Genomic DNA, 27787 nt, shown 5'->3' with positions numbered 1-27787 from the left:
ATGCAAGAACTTTAAAGCACATATTTATCTTGTCTAGCAATTTACCCAAGGCCAGTAAATAGTGTTTTAAACTGCTTTGACAAAGACACGTTTATTGTGATCTTGTATTTGTGTATTACTTATAATTATATAATATTTGCTGCCACCGTCAGAGGGTGGGCCTTGTTTGCACTAATTTAAAGATTTTAAACTGTCAATTCAAATATCGTATTGGAGAAATTGCATTACTTGAAATAAATCTATTGCAACTTATCAGTCCCAGTTCTTGTCTACAACACTGTCCAAAAATTGTCAATGCATATTCCAAATAGAATAACAAAATTAAGTCACCTGACTTTGTAATTATTACACCTGTTTATTATGAAGACCTGAAGTAAACAACAAGCAGTTACAGTTTGTCAAGAAGTTGTTCAAGTCATGTTTTGGTATTCATATTTTATTGACTTTTCACAACAACACTTGGGATCGTGTTTGTAAGAGCAGAGCAAACTGAAGTTTCAGCGTGCACTCTTCGCCTTTCCAACCTCTCATAACGCTCCGATGTGGTGCGCTTGACCTCAGAATAACCCAAGAAGAGATATGGTGACCAATCGGGATGTGTTGTCAGCATTTCATATGCAGGTTTTCCTAGTAACACAACAGGTAGGTGAGGAGGAGGAGAAGGTTAGCATTGCTACCGAGGCAGATTTACACAACAGTAAAAAAAAAAAAAAAAAAAAAAACGTATTGAAACCAAAACTGATAAATCGTTCAACTTACAAGAGTAGAGATGAGGGGAATACACTCTCATTCCAGCAGAAATATGATCAAGAGAAATGCTTTTCCAACTAACCGCTGCGCCCCAGCCATCCGTCGTGCCTTCGTGATCTGATATTTGGTCCTCCATGCAGGAAAACGGTGAAAAGTGAGTCCAGTTTTCCTCGCCCTTTTTTTAGTCGTAGGAGAAGCTGTTGCACCCGGTAACACAACAATACACACCCATAATTTCTTTCTAAAACACCGAAAGAGTTAGCTTAGCACGACCACACGTTACAATCCGCATTGAGTCTGCCGGCCCGGAAGTGAATTATATTGCCAGCATGGAGGCGCGTCCAAACAATGACGTAGTACGTCCCATTCCCTATTGGTGTACTTAAGAACAAGTTCCCAGCTCCATTATTTTTTGGCTGCGGATTTCTCATTACCGATTACCTTATTTTTCAATCATTTTGCTGTCTTTTTAAAGGGTCCTCAGTTATACCTATTTCAATTTCATGTGATATAGTATATTGTGAAATTAAAGGCCGGTAGGCCTACAACAGTTTGGCTTATAGTGTTGGACTTTTACATAAATTGATTTTTAAAAATGTATCCTGGATATCATATCTGCTTGAGGTTATTGATGGTGTTACTTATCTTAACATTCATATTTTAGGGTAAGATTACCTGGTAATCATTCAGATTTATAGCAGTTTAGCTATTAACAATTTATTTAATACCTTTTTTGTGTACATAAAACTATCACAAATACCAAATAAAAGATTATAATTATTTGACATTCGTTTTTCATCAATCATAAAACGTTTTCTTATTTCTTAGTCCCACATCAAAATGGTGTTCGATTATGTGAAACGTTTATTTGTAGTTGACCAGTAGGTGTCTGCAAATAACCAGTGATTGTAACCAGCAGATATGCCGCATTCACTGAATGTTGGAAATCGCAGTTTTCAGACTTGGCCTTGTCCATTTTTTCTCTGACACAACGAGTTTAAAAAAAAAAAAAAAAAAAAATAAAAACTGTTGATAGGGAGAGTACTTTCATCACATGGTAACAAGTAAGATATTTAAATGGGAACAATCTGTAGTTATGTTGAGAGCATAGAAGTATATTACACAAACAACCGGCAGCTTTAAATGCAGCAAGGTACCCCCCAGCTTGCCCCGCTTTTAACTCGAAGAGCTGTGCACTGTTTACAGCCGAAGCCGCTCACTCTACTTCTAGCCGGGTCCATGTGGGTACAATTCAACACCTCAGCTGAAATGAAGGGGAAATTTACGAAAATATTTGATTTGATCAGCAACTAAACCTGCACTTTTTGCCGAAGCGTATTCACCTAGACTGGTTGAAACTTGGATTGTTGAGAAGAAATCTGCAAGCCCGTACTGGCCGAGAGTGGAATTTCGGAACTCTTATGAACATTGACGTCCCGACCATGAACACCGGCTTTGGAATGGTTCGATATTTTTCGTGTGAATAGAAAACGTCACCACACCACACTGGGGAATAGTTAAGCATTATTTGGAGCAGCGGAGTGCGTTGTCGCCTTCGTAAAGGTGAGTATCAAGTGAACCTTTCAGTCCGTCTCACTCGCTCTCTACAGACGTCCGACCATATCTCTAATGTACACAATCGTCTTGTTGTGAGCAGTATCATCACCTTAGTGGTTTTATTTTATGTAGCTCCCTAAAACATTTACCTGAGTGGTGCTGTATAGAAATGTAAATCCTAATACTTTTTGCATAAGAATCTTCGAACGCCGAAAACCGGTATATTTGAGTGCTAGGGCCAAACTAGCCCCGGGTAGCAGAAACTTTCAACAGCATTGGCTTGTTTGGAGTTGGCTAACTTTAGCGCGACCAAATGCGGGTCGCCCCAAGGCTGCTAGCTTTTCTGTTCGATGACGCTGAAACCTAACCGTGCGTCTCAAAATGTGTATGCTTTTGTGATGAAAACATTGATTATCACAGCATCGTTTACACGTGTGCTTTTCTGACTTGACTCCCTTTTATTTATCTGGATTTATACAGTACACCAGCCTTTAAAGTTCCCCCCCACACCCCACTGAAGTGACAAATCATACTGTCGTGATTGCCATAGGTAATTGACTTTGGGCTATTCTTGGGCCGAACGATATTGGAAAAAAACTGACATAGCGACTTTTGGGGGGGTCGAGGTACAGGGGCGTCACTAGACCTAATACAATATTGGGGTACTGGCGAGCGAGCAATTTTTTTCTTTTAATTTAACACCCCCCCCCCCCCCCCCGCACTTATCTATCATAAAAAATCAGAAATTGCGTTTTAAACTATATATAGTCAAACCAACCAATACCTAGCTTACCTCCTCTCTCATTCCTCCTTGCTGATTTATCCATACTGCAAGCAAATAACTTTCTGATATCCATTTGCAAAAGTATTGCTGTTTGAGTCAAATAGAAATTTAAGAAAAAATGTTACAGAATACAGGGACTGCACTAACAAAGAAATTGCTTGTAAAACAAGTGGAAATTATGATGAACACACATATAAAATTGTTAGCGGTTGTACCCCAAAGATAGGCGCTTAATTCATACAGATGATCTCTTTTCATTTTGGATATATACACAAATAGCAATAACTACCGTCAGCATTGATAAAGTTTGAATACCACATTTCAAATAGGACAAAGCTCTTGAGTGAGCCTCTCACTGAAATATTTGTTATTGTATTCATAGCCAGTTAGCTAAAAGACTGCGACTAATCTGCTACTTCATTTTATGACCAGAGTAGTTTACCGCAGTTAACTGCCTGATATGTAAAGAGTCAAATTTAACCATTTGAACTCACAATTCATGGGAATAGACGACCAATTAAACATCGGTAAAAATGAAGAACAAGGATGGGTAGTTAATCTGGCACTAACCTGTAAAGCAGGTGGGAAGATATAATAATAGACTTCATAATGTGTTGACGGTAGTGTTGTATCGGTCGCGAATGATTCGTTCTTTTTGAACGAATTGTTTGGGTGAACAAGACCGAACTAATCACCATCTGCACTGATTCGTTCTATGAAGTTGGTGGTTGTTCACTGCGTGGGAGGGCGTTGAGCAAGCGGCAGCGTCTTCTGACATCGCACACGACCAATCAGACGCCAGCCTCATCGCGGGCAGGGGAAGGACCGGAAACAGAATCAGGGCGTATGTCACTCACTTCCACGTGTGGCCAATGAGCAGCCAGCGTGCAGGCAGGGGGGCAAGACTGAGTTTTGTCACTTCCCGTTCAGTGACTCGGTCCTCCGGTTCCTGACCTAGCTTGCTGCTAACTTGACTTTCCAGTAATGAATATGCGGTGAACGAATCAAAAAATGAAAGGAAAGGACTTTGTCACATATTTGTTAACGTGGAGCCTATCAAATGCAGCTCAAAAAGACAAAAACACCACACAAATCTAGCGAGCATGGTTTAGTGTACTACTTTTCTCAACAGACTCGCGACTACCTATTACCACATACTATCAAATTTACAGTAATTTAAAACACGGGTAGCTACGAGGTAAGCAAAAGCTGAGCTGCGGTCGCGTGACGGCATTGAAGGGGGCAAAGAACTGTCACTATAAGGAGGCTTCATGGCAGCGATATTTACCTCATGTGCACAGAAAAAAATATTTAGTATGATCACCATAATACTGATTTGCAATGAAACGGTATATACATGTCCATTTTTTCCAAGTGTTTTATTTATTTTTTTTCGTGTCAGGTGTTGGTTGGTTTGACAAATTATGTCAATCCGTCCATCACTCAAGCGCCCCAAAATAACGCACATGGACACAGGAGATGTCGCAATATGTCTACATTTTTCTTAACAGACTAATGAGAGTAGAAAGGCGATATCGTAAAGAGCAAACAATTATTTCTTGTCAGCATTTGACGATCTGAGATGCGGGGACGACAGGGGAGCTGACCGGATTATTTTATTTATTAATACCAGTGCAAAAATTCAATACGATCACCATAATACTGATTTGCAATGAAACTGTATATACATGTTAATTTACATGTCAATTTTTTCCGAGTTTTTTTTTTTTTTTTTTTCGTGTCAGAGTAGGGCTGGGCGATATGGCCTTAAACATGTATCACGATAAATTGAGCAGATTTATCTCGATAACGATAAATGACGATAAATTCGCCCAAGCGTACTGTTATATAATTTGAAAATCTGAATCAATGCATGAAATACAGATTAACTGTTTCTTGTTGATTCATTTACCAGCATTCAATTTCATATACTGTATTTAACAATTGTACATGCAGTCTAAACATTAAGTTTATAAAAATGTAATGTAAGCAATAAGAATTCAAGTATGAACATTTATAACAGCGTGTATGACTTGAACAATGTACATTATCAAAATCAATATGCCTGTGCAAACATGTCATTGTAACACAAATGACTTGCAGCTTGAACAGTACACTTCAAAAAGACAACTTGTTAATGGCTGCTGTGACATAATTATTAAATACAAGTGTTTACATTATGGTTTCAGGGTCCCCCCCAGTGCATTTTTTAATAAATGCACGCACAAATGAAACCCCAAACAAACAGAGAGAGACACACACACATTAAAGCTATATTGATCTTCTTCAAATGAAACGCTTAAGATTTTATGATAGCAATAATGACACAGAAATAAGCACATACAGAAAAATAGCTGGGGCCATTTCTCGGTCATTATAAGTTTCGCCGTTGGATTGTACTTTAAGCTGAATGCTTTACCATCACAAAAGCTATCAGAGGAATCACACACAGACAGATACAAAATAATGCCACATAGTAATTGCTAGATGCAGTCCGTGCCCAATCCACTCATTAAGTTCAGAATTTCGGTGACGGTAAATTTTCGGTTTATCGCCCTGCTCTATGTCAGAGCGTGTCGGTTGGTTTGACAAATTATGTCAATCCGTCCATCATGCGCTACTCAAGCGCCCCAAAACAACGCACGCAGACACGGGAGATGTCGCAATATGTCTACATTTTTCTTAACAGACTAATGAGGGTGGAAAGGCGACATCGTAAAGAGCAAGCAATCATTTCTCGTCAGCATTTGACGATCTGAGATGCGGGGACGACAGGGGAGTTGACCGGATTATTTTATTTATTAATACCAGTGCAAAAATTCAATACGATCATCTTAATACTGATTTGCAATTAAACTGTCAAATATCAAAATGTAGTATTGTCTTTATTTCAGAGCAGCACATTCGACAACTAGCTATTTACACTTATAGTTTTAACAATAGTAACTAAAAATAATAGTGATGAGCATAAAAACAAAAATACAACAGAGCGAGAGGTAAATATGATGTGTTGGTCGTTCCATATTTTGAAATTAAACTTTCGATTTATTTTTATTTTCGTGACAGCAAGCATTGTAAATGTGATCAAGAACATGCTAAAGAAAGTCCGTGCGCCCCCGACCCCAACCCCCCGCTCCCCCCACAAAAGGAAAATGTTTAACCGTGTCCTCAATCGAAATGCAAGCACGAGCCATGACTTTGAGCCCATAGAACTAGGACAGACGACGCGGAAGTTCTCCCTCGCTTTTGCAGCAGCGGGAGGGAGACGAGGCTGTCTGTGAAAGCAGAATGAAACCTGTCACTCATTACTGAAACTACGACGAGCGGTCAATGAGGAGCCTGTGTGCAAGAGAGAGGGAGGGACCAAGAATGTCACTTCCCGTTCAGTTATACTGCGAAGCGGTCTTTGGTGATTCGTTCGGCAACGTCACTTCCCGTTCACTAACCGAACGATTCATTCGGGCGGGGAGGGAGATGAGGGGGGCGAACGATTCGTTGAACGATTCGTTTGAACGAATCTTTTTACTGAACGATCCGGAATGGATTCGTTTACGCAAGTGAACGACAGATCACGTCACTAGTTGACGGGACACGTGGCGCGGGGTCAATAAGTACTAGGGCAGACATGTCCAAAGTCTGGCCCGGGGGCCAAATGCGGCCCGTGGCCAAATTTCATCCGGCCCCCAGCCTCTGTCATAAAATCAATAACGTCTGGCCCACACACAGACTTAATAAATTGGACAGCAGTACTGCTACCAGCATATGAAGTAGCTTACACACTAGATGCTGCTCCTCATTTACCCACTAAAAACCATCAGCACTCGAAGCAACATTACCCCGTGTGACCCTTTACTTCCAATTTTCTAAAATGGCAACAGTTACAGTAACAAAAAAAGGAAAGTTGACTGCGACGCCTGACGATTCAAGGATAGGTGGAAATTGGACTATTTCTTCACTAAAATACGCAACAACTGTGTCTGCCTCATTTGCAGAGACAGTCGCTGTTTTTAAAGAGTTCAATGTGAGGCAATATTACCAAACAAGACACGCTGACATGTACGACAAGATTACAGGGAAGATACGCAGTGAGAAATCGAAGCAACTTGAAGCTAGTTTAATTTCACAACAGCAGTATTTCGCAAGAGCCCGAGAGTCGAAAGAGAACGCCTCAAAGTCTAGTTGCGAGATTGTTGAAATTATTAATTTTTAAAAAATGACACACAGAATGGCTTGCTAAAATTTGCTTAAATATATTCTTCTACGTAAAGGACGTCAGCCAAGATCGGCCCCACACATTTTTACCACACCAAATCTGGCCCCCTTTGCAAAAAGTTTGGACACCCCGTTACTAGGGGGCCTGCATTGTTGCAGAGGCTGGCAAAGCTGACCGAGTGGAATCAAAGACAAAGGGCTTTTTTAGTTGAAAATTCTTGTGGATAAATGCTTAAACCCCTAAATTCTTTATAGATATGGACGTAAAACAGGCTCGATTCTTGGTTAGAAACAAAACAAAAAAACAAAAAAAACGATGCAGTTAGTATTTATTTTGCGTAAATATTGCAAACTATGATGCCAATGCAGTAGCGGCTAATTTGTCCCATTGATTTTTTTTCACAACGTTTCAAAATGCATGCATTGTACGAAAAATATAATAATTACCTTGAATCCTCAAACAAATCACTTCTGAGACGATCCTTCCCGTTTGTCAGCTTTCGTACTTTTTCAACAGAAATCCGGCATTACATTGCTGCTTGCTTGTGTTTGTGAATAGCTCCTCTTGATGTGGGCGGCCCCCTACTTGAATGCGAGGCGCAGTGCATGACCGATCTGATCCTTCAATACCATTATGAAGTCTATGATGTAATTTGCATAACCGACTGCATAATTGACAGTTAACCACAGGCGCCGTAATATTGATCCTGCATTCACGTGTTGTTAGAGTAATCGAAAATTTGATTCCTTATTACATGGTGTCTATAAAAAGCACCAAACGGTCCCAAGACTTGTGATGTATGGCTGGAGCATTAAAATAGAATACAACTGCAGCTATCGATTATTTAGATAATCGATTAATCAATCATTTAGTTAGTTCAAATAATTGGGTAATTGGATTACAAACATTTAATGCGTTGCAGAATAAATTTAGGATATATAAAACAAATAAAAAAGTGTTTATGCTTGCAAATATATATTTTTTGCTTGCGAAGATGACACTTTCAAAAGAGCATTAAATGCCTGATCTTAGCCTCAAGAGGTAAAAAAAAAAAAAAAAAAACTATATGCGGATCTAAGGACAATAGAACAATTGGCTAACTTTTTTTTTTTTTTTTTTTTTTTTTTTAAACACAAAGTTCTGAACAAATCGTTCCCACAATAAACTGCTAAATATACATCTAAACTAAATAACAACTGCATAAACAAAAATATTAGCTCAAACATACCTTATTTTGTTTTTAACAGGGTGCAGCTGGATTTAGCCATGTCAGACAAGTTTCGGCATATTCACTGTTGCCACTAGAGGACAGTGTATCCGCCCAGATTAATAAAACTAAATGCAACCCTTTTTAAACAAACCATTACAACGTCACTCTAATTAAACTAGAGCTGAAACGAGTACTCGAGCAACTCGAGTAACTCGAGTTTAAAAACTGATCCGAGTAATTTTATTCACCTCGAGTAATCGTTTATTTTGACAGCTCTAAGCATCACGTTTTGCTCGGACCACTTTTAATGCGGGACAACGCGCTGTCACGTGCGGAGAGGAAGAAGGGGGGAAAAAAAAAAACTTACTGCAGCCGACAGCCGCCACAAACGACGCCGACGTTGCTAAATACTAGCCCGCACGATGCTAAGTTGGTACAGGTAGCGTCTCATGCGTCTCATAGAGATCACATGTATGTTGAACTAGATGCTAAATGACAGACTCGGCCGCGTCTGGGCAGCTTTAGTGAACAGCCGCCATCTTAAAGCAGTACAGCGCTAAGCGCTAATAAAGAGCGCTAAGCGCTAATAAATAAGATTAACGTTACTGTTCTGAAGTAACGTTAGCCCTGCGGAGGGCTAGGTTTCTATTAATTATGACCACTGTCGATGCTTGGCTAACGTGTCTTTAACATAACATAGCATTGTGGAGTGATGAGGGTGTAAAAAAAAACTTAATCATGCTAACTATCAATTTTAGCTCAGTAGTCATTGCTGGATAAAACACCAAGTAGCACTGGTGCTAATGTGCTCCAATACAGCCTGTATCACACATTTATTTTGAACACTGCAAAAACTCAAAATCCTATCAGGACTTGCAGTTTAGACTAACTTAAAACTTAACTAGAACTTAAAAATGGCTTGACACAAAGAGAAATTCAATTGAAAGACGTGGGAAAAAATCCAAACTTTTAAGTGATGTGTGTTATCAAGCATAACGGCATTTTTAGGTAAGATATATATAATTTTTTTTGTAATAAGATCTAAAGTTTTTTGAGTGAAAGCAGTGAATTAGTCTTTTTTTTTCTTTCTTTCTTTTTTTTTAGTTCTAGTTCCATCTGAGATGCAATTGTTGGCTGTTTTCAACAATATACATCGAAAGTAAAGACATTGATTGACTGAAAATGGTTCAAAATTAGATGAAATGTCTTGTTTTCTCATGTATATTTATAATTGCTCTTCACCTAAAAATATATTTGTTTTATCCGATTACTCGATTAATCGATAGAATTTTCAGTCGATTACTCGATTACTAAAATATTCGATAGCTGCAGCCCTAAATTAAACGAACCCTCGAAACAGCAAAATTTAATTCGAAGCTTTTTTTCTAATAAAATGACTGGAGTTAATCGATTAATTATTGCAGGCTACCCTTCTTTGTAGCAACCATGTTTTTATCCCACTTTACAATTTTACAACACATCGGAACGATTTTCCAACTTGGGAACTCAGATCTCCCGATACACATGAACGCAGTATATCTGCTGAAAGTATCGACTCTTATGCCTGTCACAGCCAAAGTTACATGCATAAGTTACCATATTAAGGAGCCATGTGCAGATTGTGTATATGGAGTGACTAGAGTAATATGACCATATCAAATAAGCGCATTCTGTAGATTATGCTATGTTGACTTAAAATGCCAAAGTATTATAACTATTTTTTTGTACCGGTGAAATTTATTCTGGGGCACTGCAGATCAATACTGGGGCACGTGCCCTGTGAAATATGCCTGGAAATGCCCATGTTGTAAAATATTGCTATATTTTAAAACTAGAATTTTCACCAGATGATTTGAATACCTCTGTTTGGGAAGACTTTGGTAGATTTACCATTACCAAGTTGTAATCATATAATACTCTTTAATCCAGGCTAAGGGGGTTCATCTCTGAATGATGAAGATTGCCGTATGTGAAAGAGATCCAGGAGGCCATGTCTCAGCACACTTTCTCCTTTTATGAAACAAAACAAAAGTTTACATTTTCGAAAAAATAAAACAAAAAACAATTGCACATCTTGAGATGGGACATGCGCACATCATGATGGCGATGCCCAAACGATATATTGTGCAGGCCTAATACGTATATGGAATTTATAATACACACACCTGCACAAAATATAACCTCTGTGATTCAAGTGTCCAAGTTCACACTTTAGTTGGTGTGTAAATCTCAGGAGTATCACCTACTCTGTGTGTAGTATCTTCCTAACACCAAAGCCATCTGTTCGCATGCCCACCCTAATGGAATTGATGGCCTCGTATAAACAAGGAAATGAGATGGAATATCCCCTCGATCATTTGGGAAACTAATTTGTATCCACAGCTGTCTCCCCTCCATAACCCCAAATCTCCCCGAAACTAGCTCCTGATGACAACTGTTTAATTTAATCAGTTTAAGGGTTGTTCCCTATAGAATCAATGGACCTCATGATATGAGCACAATCTCTTCTACGACCAAGCTGGTGACGGGAGTGTTGCAGCATCATGAATGTATTTACCCCATAAAAAAGTTTTGCTTAATACGTGCAACTAGATTTGTCCAATATTATTGGGTAGCCGATAATATTGGCCGATAAAAAACATTTTAAAATGATATCAGAGAATGTTGACATCGGTTTTTCATTATCGGTTTTGGGCCAATATGCATATAGCATTGCTGTCATGTACACTTATTGCCTGCCTATGTTTCTGGTGTTTTTAAAGCCCCCTGCTGGTGCGAGATGCAGCCAGTGTACCATAGCAGTTCTTGCCATTTCACCACGTTGACTGTGCCTTATGCAAGCATCGCTTGTCAGTTATTCCTTTTTTAAATATTCATGAGCATTATGTACTATATTGGAGATGTCTATATTTTGTGTTGTTTGCATTTGCAGTAAAATGTGGTTTATTATTTCATTACTTGCAAGCTGTACCACCAGTTGCCATTCAAATTGACACCTGTGTATACTTTGCTTTATTTGTGACTTTATTTCATATTATTGACACAATGTTTTGCTGTTTTTAGTTTTACAAAAAAGTATCAGTGCTCTTGTCAAGAGAAAGATGACCACAGTAAAGCCAATTCAACTTTACGTCAGCGTCTGACTTCTCTTTAGAGCCTGATTTGTTCGTTCTTATTTTTCCACAGAATAAATATTTGGAAAACCTTGGACTTTGGAAAAGTTGTTACATTTATCATTATTAAAGCATCCAGTGGGGCATCACAATACAATTAGCCATATTTAGTCCACGACTACATATATCTGTGTTTGTTTGATATTTGTATCGGATTTTTGGAGTTGGACAATATCAGGATATCAGTTATCCGTTAAAAAGTCATGATTGCACAACTCTGTTTGACACTTCCCATGACCCCTCTGTTAGCCCTAAATAATAATTAAAAGCATTTTTAAAGGTAAATAATCCGTTTTTATACTTTTAATTTCTTTTTGAATGTTAAAATTCCATTAAAAAAAAAAAAGTTTAAACAAGCACTTTCCATATGGTTGAACTTGAACACTTATACTCTTATACATGCAAACGCTTCATGATTTTATTATTATTTTTCTTTGTTTCAATTATAAGCATTCTTTTCTTTCTCATCACTGTCTTGCTATTTTCCTGGGAGGGACATGGTTAATGTTCACTTGTAAGCATAGATGATTCGGATACTATCACCCAAGACCACTAGGATGAGAATGAGCTGGGCGGATGAGGCCTTCTATTGATGCAAGATGCTTGTATGCTCCCTAACGGGTCGCCAAGACACCTTAGGAGTCAAAGTAAAAGGGAGGGCTTGGATGCCACCTAGTGTGTCCGAATTCCTTGCCATCTTGCCAAGTGAGAAAGAGGCGTTTCGGGCACTCATAGGGTGAAAAGTGCTGATATAATGACTTATTTTCTCTAACTCATAAGGTGAGGTGTAAAGCTGCAACAACTAATTGATTAAAACTAGTGCTGTCAAACGATTAAAACATTTAATCTAGTTAATCATATGTCAACTGTGTGATTAATTATGATTAATCACATTTCCCTCGGGATGAATAAAGTTGCTCTTCAGGAAAAAAAAATTAAGAAAATACTATAATTGACTTAAAATTTGTTTTAAGATGAAATGTATGTTGTGTGAATGAATTAATACTTGACCAAATACAGTTTTAAAATTTTATTTAACAAATCGGCTTGTATAAAATAAAAAATAAAATAAATTGTCTGTATTATACAGCAAAGCGCTTTAACAGATTAAAGTGCCTCGGACTAACAATGTGGCTCAAGTACCGTTTGGCATATTACCCAAAATTAACAATTTAAAGAGCAGACAAGCACAATACAGTAACAATAGCTAGTGTTTCAAAAAATGTGTAAACAACTTGTCTGTTAAATTGAACATTTCACACAAATAAATGCAGCATTTGCAGTTTTACACTGAATGGCCTGAAAGCTGTGTGAGATATAAAAAAATAAACTGTCAATTTTCACACACTCAACTGAAAAACATTACACTAAACTGTGTGTCAAGGTGTTTAGAAACACTGCTTAAGTTAGTCAGTCATACTCTATATTTTTTAACCAACTGCTCAGGCAAACTAGATTGTAGACATTTTCAGATAACAGAACAGACCTTTTCTTTTGAACAATGTGCCCTGTCAAAGAAAACAGTCGCTTGCAAGGAACGGTTTTGGCAGGTGTGACCAGATACTTTTTTTGCAAGGTGGGCCAGCTTACTGTGGGCACCACTGTGCGCAGATCACCACTGTAGAGGACATAAGTCGATGCTGGCACTGCCTTGTACCTGTCAAGTAGTTTGTCATTGGTTGTTGTTGTTTGTTGTCATTTGATTTTCAAGGCCCTCGTCTTCGACTATGATAATGGGTTTACACTCTACAGCAGGGGTCGGCAACCTATGACACGCATGTCAGCACTGGCACGCGATGGGTTAACCAGTGACACGCGAGCGCATGGCAAAATATTATTATCTTTTTTTTTTTTTTTACCTGAAATTAAGACATTTTTAGTTGCACGCCCTGTTATTTAGGGCTTTACAGGAGCGTCCCTCCCGACCCCTCTGCCTATAGCGTTATTTGCGAACAATTATGGATTTTGAGCACACTTCCAGCTCTTCAATTTCTCGATTCCTGCGCTCGTCGTTTTTTTTCCCCCTCTGCGCACTCAATTCTGCGCGCTCAGTTCAGCACCCACTACTAACGTGTCACGAAGCCAACCAGTCAGAGAGCTGGCGGAAGTACACATTGTCACCAATCTGCACTTTTTAGTGCTGTTACTCCAAGCCCCAGCGTGGAGGCCGGCGGGCTAGTAAGCGAGTAGACAGCCGGCGAATCGCCGGTGTCCGCGCCGGGCTTTGAATTGAGATCCCGATGTCACACACTCGCCCCGGCGCGGAGGCCGGTCGCTTAAGATACGGGACTGTACACCCCTGTCCCGGCGCATCGCAACACTCCGGTTGGACCCCGATTGCCAGCTGTCAGGTCAGGGCAGCGGGTGAAGCGATGCTTGCACTTTAGTATGGAGTGAACCGGCGATTAACGTGGCTCGTTGCCGTCGATTCGTCCGGTGCTTACTTTGGAGAGGTGGCAATGTGTATAAAAACACTGTGACGCGTTGGATGGCGTTTTACTGGAGACTTTTATTAAACAAAACAAAAACCAGCGGGGCACACAGCCTCTTCCCTCCTTTTCACGGCGCTCTCCGCTCTCTCTCAACACCTTCCTTTGCTCCTCCCTCTCTTTTTCTCGCACAGACGCCCAATTCCTCTTCTACGCTTAACTAGTAAGCCGATCATATTGTAGGGGACAGCGGCTCCTTGGGGATACCGGTAACAACTGGTTGCCTGGTTACTTCCGGTAGCTCTTTTTGTGCATTATGCCTCGAGAGTGTTGTGTGTCGCACAACAAGTGTCAAACGCCACTACGAGACAAAACATGAAAATTCATAGAAAACAGGGCCAAGGAACACATTAAAGTGGGCATCTTTTATATGTGTAATATAAAATATAAAATTGTGCATATAATTCGCTGTTTAAGCTAGTGAACAAGACAAAATGTAAGAGTCGGCTGTTCTGACTTTGAAGGCTCTCTGTACTGTGGGAGACCTGCACTGAGAATCACACCTGTTCCCCTTTGCGTGCTGGGGTGTGTGTGTGTGTGATATGTTTGCATAAAATGGTACAGCTGTACAGCTGTTATTACTGTTGCACTTATTTTCAAGTTTTGATATTTTCTACAATATGCATTAGTTTTCAGTTAATTGATGAAGACGAATGGTAGTTATACAAATTAAATGTATGTCCATGTTTTTTTTATTTGGAGTAAAATTACAGCTCTGCCGGATATAAAAATTCGGATGCGCGTCATTAATCTTGGGGTGGCACACTGATTGACAAGAAAATTTGAAAGTGGCACTCCACACCAAAAAGGTTGCTGACCCCTGCTCTACAGTCTCTGGCTACCCAAGTAGCGATAGCAGTAATCAACCTACTCGTTGTCTTTTTGTTGACAAGTCCGAGTCCGCACGCTGCCAGTGTACCTTGATGACCGCGGCTTGTTCCCGTAGTGTTAGCGTCATTGCTAACACTAGCGAAGATATGCTTTGCCCGAAGGTGGTACTTTAGGCTGGTTGACTTTCGATCGAAGGACAGTTCATTACAGCAGTATTTGCACACAACTTTGGTTTTATCCAGATTTCCATTAGGCAGCTTTTTAAAACTGAATTTGCCATGAAGCAGTCCTGGGTAATCATCCTCACTCATTGTGGGTGGCTGCATTTTGTCCTGCATTGCCGCGCAGAGAATGTAAACGTCAACGTGTGGGACTACGGGAGGCAGTTGTGGCTAAACTTAGTGTGAGCGGTAAATTGCGTTATTTTTTTTTTAATGCGTTAATATTTCCAGATTAATCATGGTCGTTAACACGTTATTGTTGACAGGCCTAATTAAAACAATTTAATAAATTAGTGTTCAACTAATTTAATTATCGATTTTTGCCGGCAGCTATGAGCAGTCCTGTTTGGTTCCTTGTTTGTGTGTACCATGAGGTTTAACACGCGTGCCACTGATTAGCGCAAGAGGGAGAGAGTTCACTGCTGTGCTGTGTGAGAGAATTTTATTCATGCTTAAAACACAACTATTAGACATCATGTTTTGTATGCTTTTGTTATGCTTGCATGAGAACATTGTAGCATAAAGCATCATTGTTATATCAACCTGTTTGAGTGTGCTTTCCCATAGACTGTATCACAATATGCCCAAATATGGACTGTTATGTTCCTGTTTTCCATTATGCCCTGAATGAATACAGTGAGCGACCGTGGCTTATAAGACTAAGCTTATCTTCGATCTAGCCGGGACCAGTGCTCAAGGTCTCAGCTCAAAGATGTTTTTGTATGGAGAAATACCCAGGTTTGTGAGATGATGAGTTTCGTTTCTTAGTAAGTTTCGTTTCACGGTGGGCTTCGGCACCGCCCTTTCAACAGTATAAGTGTCAAGCCTCTATTGTACTTCTTCGTACTCTGGGTGATCACAGCTCCTGGCTGAATCGCATCATTTTGTACCCGAGAGCTCTTGTTCATAAAGCCTTCGAAGCAAAGCAATCCATGGTTGGGGTCGTATTCATTTCTCTAATCAAGCTATCGAGGTAACACTTGTCTTCGAGTTCAAATTTGAGCTTCCCTGACACGCTGTGGTGGGGTTGCTGAATCAATAGTATATTACAAGTGTTGAGAGTTAGATTCTTTTGTGTTGTTAGATACCACGTGCCTCCGTCAAAGGCGAGTCAATGAGGCCAATTGTATCGTTTGTATTCTTTATCGATGAGACATTACTACTTATCATGGCGAGCGAAGCTAGTTAGCGATTATGCTAATTAGTGTCTTAAATTTGTATTGTTTTGGAGAAGCGTATTAGCAATTGAGTTATTGTTAGACAGTAAAGATGTCTAATTTCTTTTAATAAAGAAACCACAAACATAAACCCATTCATATAACATTTTTCAACGCAAACTCCGATTCAAAGTGTAACTTACAAGAGTGTGCTTTGAAATTGGATTTGAAACATATTTATGAACAACTGTTTGATAAAGATAACTGATTCAATACAGTCTGCCTCCTCCTCGATGTTGTTGTTTAGTTTGTTTAATGAAAATGACATGTCATTGACACAATTTATTTCAGTGCTTTGCCCACAAGAAAAAGAAGTCAATCAGCAGCACTTTTTAAAAAAATTTTTATTTGAATGAACAGGACTTTTGTCTGATTTGTGTACTGAGAAATTATTTTCATGTTTTATCCTCATAACCTTTATTAAAAACTTGAACAAGTTTCATGTACTTAACTGTAGTCTACAACTATATTGTTAAGTCAGGAAGTTGTAATAAAAATATTATTATTGGCAGTATCCTTGCAGGTGATTTGTCGATCAATAAATCCGTTGCTGATTGCTTGTAGTGACAGCAACAGAAATAGAACTAAATTCCCATGTTAACCTAATTTCTAAGCAGTATACTGGTTGATGTCATGACAGAGAATATAATATAGAAGTTTGTAGTTTTATGGATTTACTATGAAAGTATTTGTCATTAAACAGTTAAAATTAGAGGAAAACTTTGCATTTCGATCTACAGTGTGCGTCCCTGAATTTTCAGTTTACGCCCCTAAAATATGAAATTAGGGGCAACTGTGCTCTTGGTACAAAGTTTTATCACTGTATAAAGAAGGTAAACGTAATTGCATAATGGGTGTTCTTCAACAAAGTAACTTGCCTCAATTCAAATTTTTAAAATGATCATCATGCAAGAGTGTTAAAAAAATAGTTAAGGCGGCACCAAATTAGGACTTCACAAAGCCTGGGTTGTTATTTTTGTACATAATAAAGTGACATTTGACCTACAGTAGTCATACTATGGCGTAAGATTGCTGTCAAAAATGCATGATTAGGCATTCATATTTGAATTATGCTGTTAATACTCTTAAGTCTGAGAAAAAAAATGTTATTGTTTCTTTTTATGTGTGCAAATGCATTTGAGATTTTATTAATGTGGCCATGGCTCTATTTTTTTGTATGTGTGTTGGTTTAACAAGAATACAAATCTAAAACACTAACAACTCATTTCTACAACTACAAATTATTGTTTAGTTTAAATGAGACTAGCGAATTCTTTCCTGAAAGTTGTATTAGTAGTTGTCACTATTTATGTTCACCCACCTTATAATTTTGCACCACAACCTTGTATACTATAATTGGTGATATAGTGGTGCATTCACCCGCTATTTAAGCAAGCAGTGTGGTAGCAATTCCCACTTAATGATGGAGCCGTGTGATTTACTGGCACCCTGTGCAGATCGTAACCCCAACAACGTACTATAACAGAGGGAAGAAACTGCAGCACTCGCTCCCACATTTAGAGTAAGTGGTGAAAAAAGCCATGTGTAAATGCTAGGGATGCAATGGTACAATAAAATATGACTTCGATTTGCTTAATTCTCAGTACAAAATATGATGCTTTTGTTTTTAAAGGGCAGCTGAAGAACTTTTCAGATTTCGTTCTTGAGTGTTTTACTCGGTTGAATTGTATTAAATGCATCATTCGCGGTCTCAAAAAGTCACATAAAAAAAAATAATAATAATTGATCGCGTAGTTTTTAAGTTACGGCCATAGCAACACCTTAGCAACGAGGGACGCGCCGCCCTGCCGACCGCTACCTGATGATGTAGCTTCCAGGGAGCCTCGCCACCACTCTGAACACGGAAATATAGCACCACGCTATCCTCGCCATACTGTATATTGCAAACATTTTCTGGGTTTTACTCGCGAGATTCGTCATGCCATCTCGATGTGTAGCGATGAATTGCTCACAGGAAGACTCGAGACTCTATGAGTGGACCAAAAAAACTTCTCCTGCAAAGGTTTGGACCGTTTTTGTGAGCATGCATACAGGTCCCCAATCGGCTCATTGTTTTCATCATTTCAGCGACGACAGCTTTGAAAACCTACAACAATGCAACGTTGATTTTACAAGGACGTAAGTAGACCCCCACTGGCTTTTCTGATTTTAAAATTTGATGCACTTCTGTTGACAAACGAGAAGAAATAAATCGTACTGCGTGTTTGTTGAAGAGCGACTTTTTTTTGTTGTTGTTGCTGTTGGCCTGTCATAAGTAGATAGGTTTGCTGACAGGTCGTCTACTCATGTGATTTTATTACTATATCAAAAGGTATTATGTAAATTAAAATGTCCCCAGCACCTAATGGGTCCTTGGCTAGTTATTTTTTGGCCTGTCGCAGGGTAAATATAAAGCCTATATATATAAAACAATCCACCTGCCAGGCTCTGATGTACCAAATACATCTCAATAAAACAATAGCTATTGTACTACAGCATCAAGATCAAGGTCTGCCTATTTGAAGAGGAAACACTAGCGTCAAAAAGATGCTGCTTTGACTGGGGCATTATTATTTGATCACCAAGAAATTATTAAAAATTATTAAATTAGGATTCATACTGTATTTTCATGCTACTGTGATTTTTTTTTCTTTTTCAGGATGTATACAACATAAAAAAATAAAGCGACAGAAACCCTCAACACGACGAATAAGCATTGCAAGTCAGTCGCCACCCAGTTTCCCGAAATCAAGAGAGTGGGTCGAGTCAGATGATGAAAAGTGATGCGGAGTCCAGTGATGACGACAGAGGCCTCAGATGCTGAATTTCTTCAAATGACGATAACTTAGAAGAAATAAATGTCGCAAATTTTGATGAAATGAAATCATAAACTAGTCATATATATACAGTACACATTTTTAAAAGAAAAATCTAGTTACCTTCATATTTTAATAATTGTAATGATTTATCTTTGTTTTGAGAAGACACTTAATGCTACATAGAAGAGTAAATACATTTTTTCCCACTCTAAACTGGTTCTCAGTCTTCTGCCATTATCATTTTTCAATGTTACGCTAGTCCGTTGCGATCCTAACTTTGTGTTGCTTACTAAATTTACGTTCTTTGTTTACTTGGTATAACTTAGCTTTCCATGTTGTGTCACAATCTGACAGTGAAAGCTGATGCTGATTCAACATAATTCTGGTACTGTTATTATTGTGGCCTATTAAATATTGTTTCAGAATGTAATGTAATTACAATATATTATATACCAATAGAGTACATTAAACAATCAACAGAGTATGTAAATGTTGTTTACAGTTTATGGTTTTATTGTTTTAATGTAATTCATGCCGCTGTCAGTGCTTCAGCCTCCTCAAGTTTGGCTCTCACGTCTGGGATCTCCTGACGACACAGGTATTCTCTTGGAAGGGTAATTACTTGAAGGTTTACAGCAACACCTGGAATTTTTTTTTTTTTTTTGTCATTTATTTTGAAAAATCGATACCATAAATCATTTATTTAGCCACATTTGGGCTAGCTTTACCTTATTTAGATGGGTAGGCGCTGTCCCATAACCTAATATCCAGTTTCAGCTATGTGGGGAGCATGGAAAATGTACACAACCATGTAATCGCATTCTCTCAAATAGAAAAATCACAATGCTGGACATAGGCTTACCACTCTCCCGTTCGTGAAGTGTCGAGCTGTCAATTGGCATCATGACGACGTCTGCTGTGTCAAGTAAGTGGTCATCATCTGACGCCTCAGGAACAAACATGTAGGGATTGATTTTAGATCATCTTTCCCGGAAGCCTTTGCCATCAGTAGCGTCACGAAACAGCGATCCTGAATGGTTACCTTTGGTGGAAATATCACTGACATCGTTGTTGCTGCTATGCTAGCTGTGGATAGTCTTCTCATTTGCGTTGGGAATCTACGCCACACTTCCGGGTTTGCGAAGGGACCATTAATGGAGTGCAAAAAAACTTTAAAAAAAAAAAAAATCGCAAATTATCCTTGCAATTACGCGTTAATAATTACATGGTTGTTTTGACGAACTCGTCCAAAGTTTATATTAGTAAAATTACACCAAAATCCGAAAAGCTTTTCAGCTGCCCTTTAATAATGTAAAGAATAATCTTGTGTAAATAAATAAAAGTGACGCATTTTGGTGAAATTTCAAAGAGCTCCAAGTCAGCCTGTCGCGAAATGCAAAAAGTCGATTTATTGCACGGTAAATAAACATAAGGGCGGTAATTTTCCCGGCTGCAATTTATCGCTGGGTGCGTGCATGCATACATTTGTGCGTGCGTGTGTTTGCGTGTGCTGTGTGCACTCGGCACACGTACGTGTTGGTTGCATATGAGACTCCAATTCCTTTCACAGATGTTTATTGGTCATAAACACGCCGTAGAATTTAGAATTTCAGACTTACAAAATAAAGAAACACATTTATATTAAACATTGTAAAACGTTAGCATTGCTACATTGAGGCTAATGGAAAAAGCACCATGTACTACCCACTTTAGCCTGCTATAAAACATCTCCAAAATGCAAAATTCCGGTTAAAAGGTGACACTTCAAACATGAAAACTCGCCGGTTTACTGCATTTGCAAACGATGCTGTTAGGTTTTGTGTTTGTTTCCTCCTAATGTGACTTGTCCCTGTGATTGCCCATTGATTTCACCTATTGGGCTACTTCTTGTGTGTTCTCCAACCTACTTCCTCCCGTGTCACCCACGTATTTCCCGTTGTCTCGTTACCCCTTGTCTGTGTCTATATAAGCTCCCCGTTTTTGTTGAGTCTTTGTCGCGACATAGTGGAAGTTCATGCCAGTCATATTCATGCCTGTTTCTGCATCCGAGCCCTCATGTTACTCTGTAAGTTTTTTTTTGTACCCAGAGTTTTGTTTGCCTTTGTGTTTTTTGGATCACCATAGTTTTCTTTGGTTTGTACTTTGTTTTGTTGGCTTTGATTGAATCATTTTTCCACTGCCTTTCTGCCTCGCCTCCCTTTCCCTGCATTTGCGTCCACACCGCATGTCTGCCCTTGTTCCTTGACAAATGCAAAAAAAAAAAGAAAAAATAAATACAATACTGACACCGCATACATGACGAAAAGAGAAGTGCACTTTTTTTAACGGAATGTGAAGCTTATGGTTTACGGCTCAGCGAATGTAGTTAGGGTGACCATTTTAAAATAAAAGCACGACATGTTCAACATGTAAATAAAGATTTCTGGAGTTCTAACATACTTCAGTCCCTACACTAAGAATAGCTTTAAAATGGCTCCCATCATGAAAAATCTAATCGGCAATGAATAATTTGGCTTCAAATTTGATAACGTGCACTTTGCAGGACAAGATGACAGTTATTTTGGGTTAAATAAAATCTTTTGATGGGCTATAATAGACAGAGAACAAATGTGGCGTTGGGTTTCTCACCCATCTGCACTTAGCTAGCTTTCGAATGACTCATTATGCAATGTGTTTGTGTGTGTGTGTGTTTTTTTTAATTATACAAAAAATGATTGTTTAAATCTCTTAATGCCATTAAAAAAAATTAACAGGCAAAGCTAAACTTTGAACCCTTTGCAGCAACAGCCTGAGCATGACAAAGATAACAACAGTATTCAAACTTAAATCTTCTGGCTAGATAGATCAACATATTCTGCTGGAAGCACAGATCAGATTGCAGTGACGATATCAAGCTGATGTTTTTTTTTTTTTTTTTGTGTAGATGCAACGTTCATCTGCTGGCCATTTTTGATCGGCATTAAAACTACACTTAAAGCAGAACACACTTTGTCATTTTCCAGCATTTTGAATTGTTTCATCCGTAAGATAGGTTGCACATACGTAAGAGAGGTCAAAGATATCTGCAGTTACGCTCACATATTTCAGATTCTACACTACGATAGCTTCCAAATGACATTGTGAAAAATTTGGCAAAAAAATTGCAGATTTTGGTTTAAAGTTTGCCAACATGCACACTTTGCAGGCCAGGATGACTGTCATTTTGGATCAAATCAACGCTTTTGATGGTCTAATTGGCAAAGAACAGAAACGACGTTGGGTTTTTCACCGATTTAATAATCTAGATTTCGCTTGTGTAAAACTATTATTTTCAATTTGTGTTATTTAAGAATAAACACTGATTTCATTTGATCGGGTCATTTATTAGGATACATTGTCACTACATTCGTGGTTAATTTTTTTTTCACAATAATTTTGCGTATCGGCATTAATTTATGAGACAATGTATTGCACACTAAAATTAAATGGCATCAGACAAAAGATTATGAAAAATAATATCAAAAGCTTTGTTTTGTGAGGGGTTATGTCAAAACCCCATGTTCGTACAAAAAAAGTTGTAAAAATAAGTTTATGGGAATGAGTGTGCTTTAAAAAAACAAGTAAAATCACATTTGTGGGGATTCAATGAGTTAAAACACATCGATTCATCCAATTGCGGTGATGTAATGTACTTTTTTACCCTTACTATATACCATGCAAGACTAGTCAGACAACACATTAGCTAGATCCATGATCCAGTATGTAGTCATGGCCAGATTGGCTACAAACTGATATTGATGCCCCCCTTTTCTTCTTTTGTTTTTGATGGCACAGATCAAAGTGTAGTCCCACCTGTTATTGCAACATTCTTACCAGTCTATTTAATGAATATTTTCTGCAGCCAATCCTCATTTGTTTAAGTGGGCCGTCATCCTCAAAGGAGATCAAAATAGATGCTATTTGGAAATGTCGCAACATGTGAACTGTGATCTGCCCAGCAGGGGTCTTGGTCTCCTCAGCTACTATCACCAGTTTAAATACTCAATTTAATTATCTCACCAAGCATTAAGTCACTAACCTTATCAGTATGGTCTGCCTACTTAATGGGGTTCTGTGAGCCAACAGATGCAACAAGATTAAGTACAATATGTTGTGGGTGCAAACCCCAAATTGTGGTTGAGTCTATTCCAAAATCACTGGAATGTTGACACCAGTTCTTAATTTTTGTAGCAGATTGATGATATTGGGTTTGAAATCAATTAATGACTTGGAGAGTAGTGGTAAAAAATTCAGCTTTTATTTGGTTAACTACATCAGTAACAGATGCAATTTACAATAGTATATAACACCTACTATATCTCAGAGAGCAGGTGGTTAGTACTGCTATTTTGCATGTATAATATGTTGAAAAGAACAATGAACATAAGCTCCGAAGATAGACCGATGTAGTGGACTGAATTTTTCCTGAAAAATATCATTGCTAACACCCTTTTTACCGAAGAACGTTGCTCTCTGCCATATTGGTAGCACATTGACCCCTAGAAGGCTCAACAATCAGGCTGCAACTAATCGTTATTTTTATAATCGACAAATTGAACAATTAATTAAGCGCTTAATCGGATAAATGTCCCTTTATTCAATGGTGTACCGCACGCAACACATCACTTTTGCTCATTAATATTCATGACGTTAGCAGTTGTTGCTAGGCGGGTCAAGCTCGCTTTTGTCCCAATGCTAAATGCATGTAAATAGTGTACGAACGATATGTTTACTAACCTAAACCTACCAATTCTGTCTGAAAATTATGTCCCTGGTGCCAAGATGTGGAAGAACATACAAATGTTCAATTTATGAGATGGCTTGAGTGTCGTGGGCTGAAAAAGACAGGAAAAAGAGCCGACCTGATCCAGAGGTAGCTTTTTCATCGAAACCTTTCTCTTGTGTGCATTGCCTTACGCCACTAACAATGACATTCCCCTGTTTAAACAATCGATCCTTTACCACCATATGCCCCATCTTTCTTATGTTATATCCTCTGGCTGCCTTACGTCTCTGACCATTCTTGGGTGTATGTCATTGCTATTTTTGTGTAGCTATCGCAAATGCTACTCAGTGACAGCCAACGAACACTTTAAATTTTTTTCATCAATAACAAGTCTTAATTGTATAATTATACTTCCCCCTTACTAAAGTTTTTTTTTTTTTTTTTTTTTTTTTTTTTTTTATAGCAGAAAAGGTAACAGTGGCTGTCAGATCCCATTTTGATGTTTTTCAGGTCATTCATTGTCAGATAAAAATAAATATAAACTAATATATAGTTTATAATAATATATATAATACTAATATAAATGTAAACTTATGTTTGATCATGGTCGGACATGAAGAGTCCAACTGAATATGAAAGAGGGCTTTTTCACCGCCACAAAAGCTTTGGGAGCCAAATTTTATATGGGTGCAAAATTTGACAGAACACCGGTCTGTGGGGGAAAAAAAAGACCCAAATCACACCGGTCCGTGCTGCAAAAAAGGTTAGGGACCCCTGCTCTAAGTTGTTATATGAATGGGTTTATGTGTGTGATTTCTTTCTAAAAAGAAATGAGAATTTACTATCTAACAATAACTTCAGTGCTAATATGCTTCTTCAAAACACCAGACACACTTAAGACAGTGATTATCATCATCGCTAATTAGCTTAGCGCTCCATGCTAAGTAGTAATGTCTCATCAACAAAGAATACATACAATACAATTGGCTTCATTTACTCACTTCTGACGGCGGCACACTAGATCTAACAACACACACACAACTCAAGAAAATCTAACGCTCACGTAAATATTATTGATTCAGCAACTAAACCTGAGTCTAGCATTGAACTCTGTCTTTCTCTAATCACTGAAGTGCGCGCGCAGCCTCACATTACACACAAACACAAGGACCCAAACAGAACTGTTCATAGCTGCTGGCAAAAATCAATTATTTCATTCTTTGGCAACTGATTTATTAATCGATTTTAATCGATTAGTTGTTGCAGCCTTACTCCAAAATGCAACATGCTACCTTTCTGTCATGTCATTACGCTACCGGTCAATGTTGCCACTGGTACTGAAAAGAAGCTCTGAGTGCAAACTCGTTGCTGGGACACACAAATACTAGTACTTATGAGCCAGTCTGCTTAGTATTGGAAAATTCGCTGTGAATTTTCCACAAAGCCAAGGGGTCACTTTCTCCAGTTCAACCTCCATGACAGACTCAACTGACACAGGAGAAAAGGGGGTGGTCTATTTGGTGAGCAAACTGCCCAACGGGCGCAATCCCTTCTAACATGAGGTGTTTTCTCCTGTGAAACATAAAGTACAGTGAAAACATCTAAAGCAATAATGATTTTTTTATTATATATTTTTATTTTAAAAAAACAAAACAAAAAAAACTGAAGATAGTGTTGCAGATCGTGTGATCGCGTCAGTCTCAATACTCACTTGGTCTTTAATTTGTATCACGTTCTCTGTACTGATGTAATCTTTTTTTCAAATCTCTGGTGCCAAACAGATGCATCCCACATCTCCTGTGTTTCTAGGTCATTGTAGTTCCTCTCTAAGTACGCAGTGATTCTTGCCTTCATAGTTTGTCAAGTCAGTTTCCTCCTTTTTAATTACCAGAGTTGTGTTTTTCTGCAGATGTAGGACAGGTTTGAAGTAGGACAACCTTGCATACTCTTCACCCGATAGAACATCTGTAAACATTTGGAGAGGTCTAAGGGCACTGTTAATGGATTCAAGTACCTCTTTGTCCTGCCACGTGGGTGCCAGGTGTGTGGTTTTTCGGTCTTCTGACAATATCAATATCAGTGCTATACTTTTATCCCATCTTGTTTGGCATTAAGTGATAAGCAAGTGCTCTGGAGGTTTGTGTCCTTCTGGTCATCCGTCAGTTTTGACTTCTTTCAGCTGTGTGAAAAATGTCCTAGTAGTCCCTGACAAAGTCCTATTGCGGTTCATTTTTCAAAGAATTTTCTGAACAGAAAAGTCAGAACGCATACCTGCAAGATTAACTGTTTAATCCATTACATCAACAATAAAGTAACTCTGAAAGAAAACTCAGTTTAGAAGGGATTTTTAATATTAACATTTATGAAGATAATGAGTAAAAAGTTAGCACACACGCTTCTGAACAAAAATCAAGTAGAGCCGGTGGCCAAAACACTGCAGCATCACCCTTTCATTGAGCTTCACCTGTAGGTTTTAAAGCAGTAATGTGAAGTAAGGTTGGCCAACCATGTTTTTGAATAATATCAATGGCTAAACAGTTATAAGCATATTTTCGTTATTTTTTTTAACGCAACCCTTCCAGATTCTTTGTTTAACCCATAGCATTGCCCTTGACAACGAAAATGCTTTTCTTCGGAAATCTTCGGATATTACGTCACACCGGGAAGTGCGAGGGAAGTCCGCCATAGAACAGTATTGTTTGTTGCATTGCTTCTCGGTAAGATGCCACGGCGGTGTGTGGTGATGTTTTGTTCTCACTCAAACGAAAAGTTGTATGAGTGGCCAAAGGATAGCAGGGCATGTAAATGGACATCTTTCGTTCGCACGAAGCGAATGAATTTCACGCCATCATCGAGTAGTGTTCTCTGCTGCAAACACTTCGAAGATACCTGCTTCCTTAACCGGTCTGCTTATGATCAAGGATTTGCCAAAAAGTAAGTGTGATTTTTGGATAGATGACTGATGACTTTGTCAAAGCAGAGCTGCCAACTCTTGTGGAATGAACAGTATAAGCTAGCGACGTTAGCCGAAAGTTAACTCGTGGCAATCCCCGATCATAGTTGTTGTTGCGTTCGCTAGGTTAAGCGTGTTTAAATTGTGCGTCATCGACGATCTTGTCCGAAAGGGTTAATCCACTATCAGTCAGGAAAGGGGTGTGGATGTGCATATAAGCGGGTCGGCGTCGTGGTAATTCACGGTCACGTTGCAGTAAGAAACACACACCGCTGTTGAGTTTGTGCACATTTATTTTTATTTGCATTATGTATTTCCACCTTCATGCTTCAAGCATTGTATTGCGTTTCTTTCACGGTGATCGCTTGATAGCCTTCTAGTTTGTGTTGTATGTACAAGAGCCGCTGACAGTTGACAAGTGTTGCTTTTAATGTCTGGCAGCGAATTAGTGAGCACGCAGGTCACGCAGTGAATCATGGGAAATGTAGTCTCAGGACAACACTGAAGTGGTGCTTTGTAATCTGTTCGCTTGTGTGAAAAAACTACATTTCCTCACGCCATTAGACGCCACTTCCTCCCGAGAGCCCCGAGCTGTGTTGTACTGTTAGCTTCATGTGTTAATAAAGAAACAAAGTTGTCAGCACGTCGTGTGTTCGATACATTTGTAAACAAAAAGCTCACAACAAGACACTATGCACGATCCGTTTAAGAGACGCTGGAGTAGTAGGAGTAGATCAGCGAGAAGCAAAACTTCGCGGTCGAATGTGGCTGCAGTCCGCTATTATTTGGTTTTCTTAATGTTCCCACAATAAAGTGGAAAAAGCCA

General features: G+C 38.7%; 1 protein-coding gene across 5 annotated transcripts in view; it reads left to right on the top strand.

Annotated features, from left to right (window-relative positions):
* The first annotated feature begins 1815 nt into the window (after positions 1-1815).
* plxnb1b (plexin b1b) overlaps positions 1816-27787 on the top strand; it is a 189709-nt gene continuing 163737 nt past the window's right edge. For 4 of the 5 annotated variants that reach the window (XM_057847057.1, XM_057847055.1, XM_057847053.1 and 1 more), the window contains exon 1: positions 1819-2313. The gene's annotated coding sequence lies outside the window, so the exon portion shown is untranslated. Of the gene's footprint in view, positions 2314-27787 lie in introns of all 5 variants that reach the window. The other variant, XM_057847056.1, reaches the window with a different exon arrangement.

Source organism: Corythoichthys intestinalis, chromosome 9 (genome assembly GCF_030265065.1).
Source record: "Corythoichthys intestinalis isolate RoL2023-P3 chromosome 9, ASM3026506v1, whole genome shotgun sequence".
NCBI classification, from domain to species: Eukaryota; Metazoa; Chordata; class Actinopteri; order Syngnathiformes; family Syngnathidae; genus Corythoichthys; species Corythoichthys intestinalis.
This window is presented reverse-complemented; position numbering and strand designations above follow the sequence as displayed.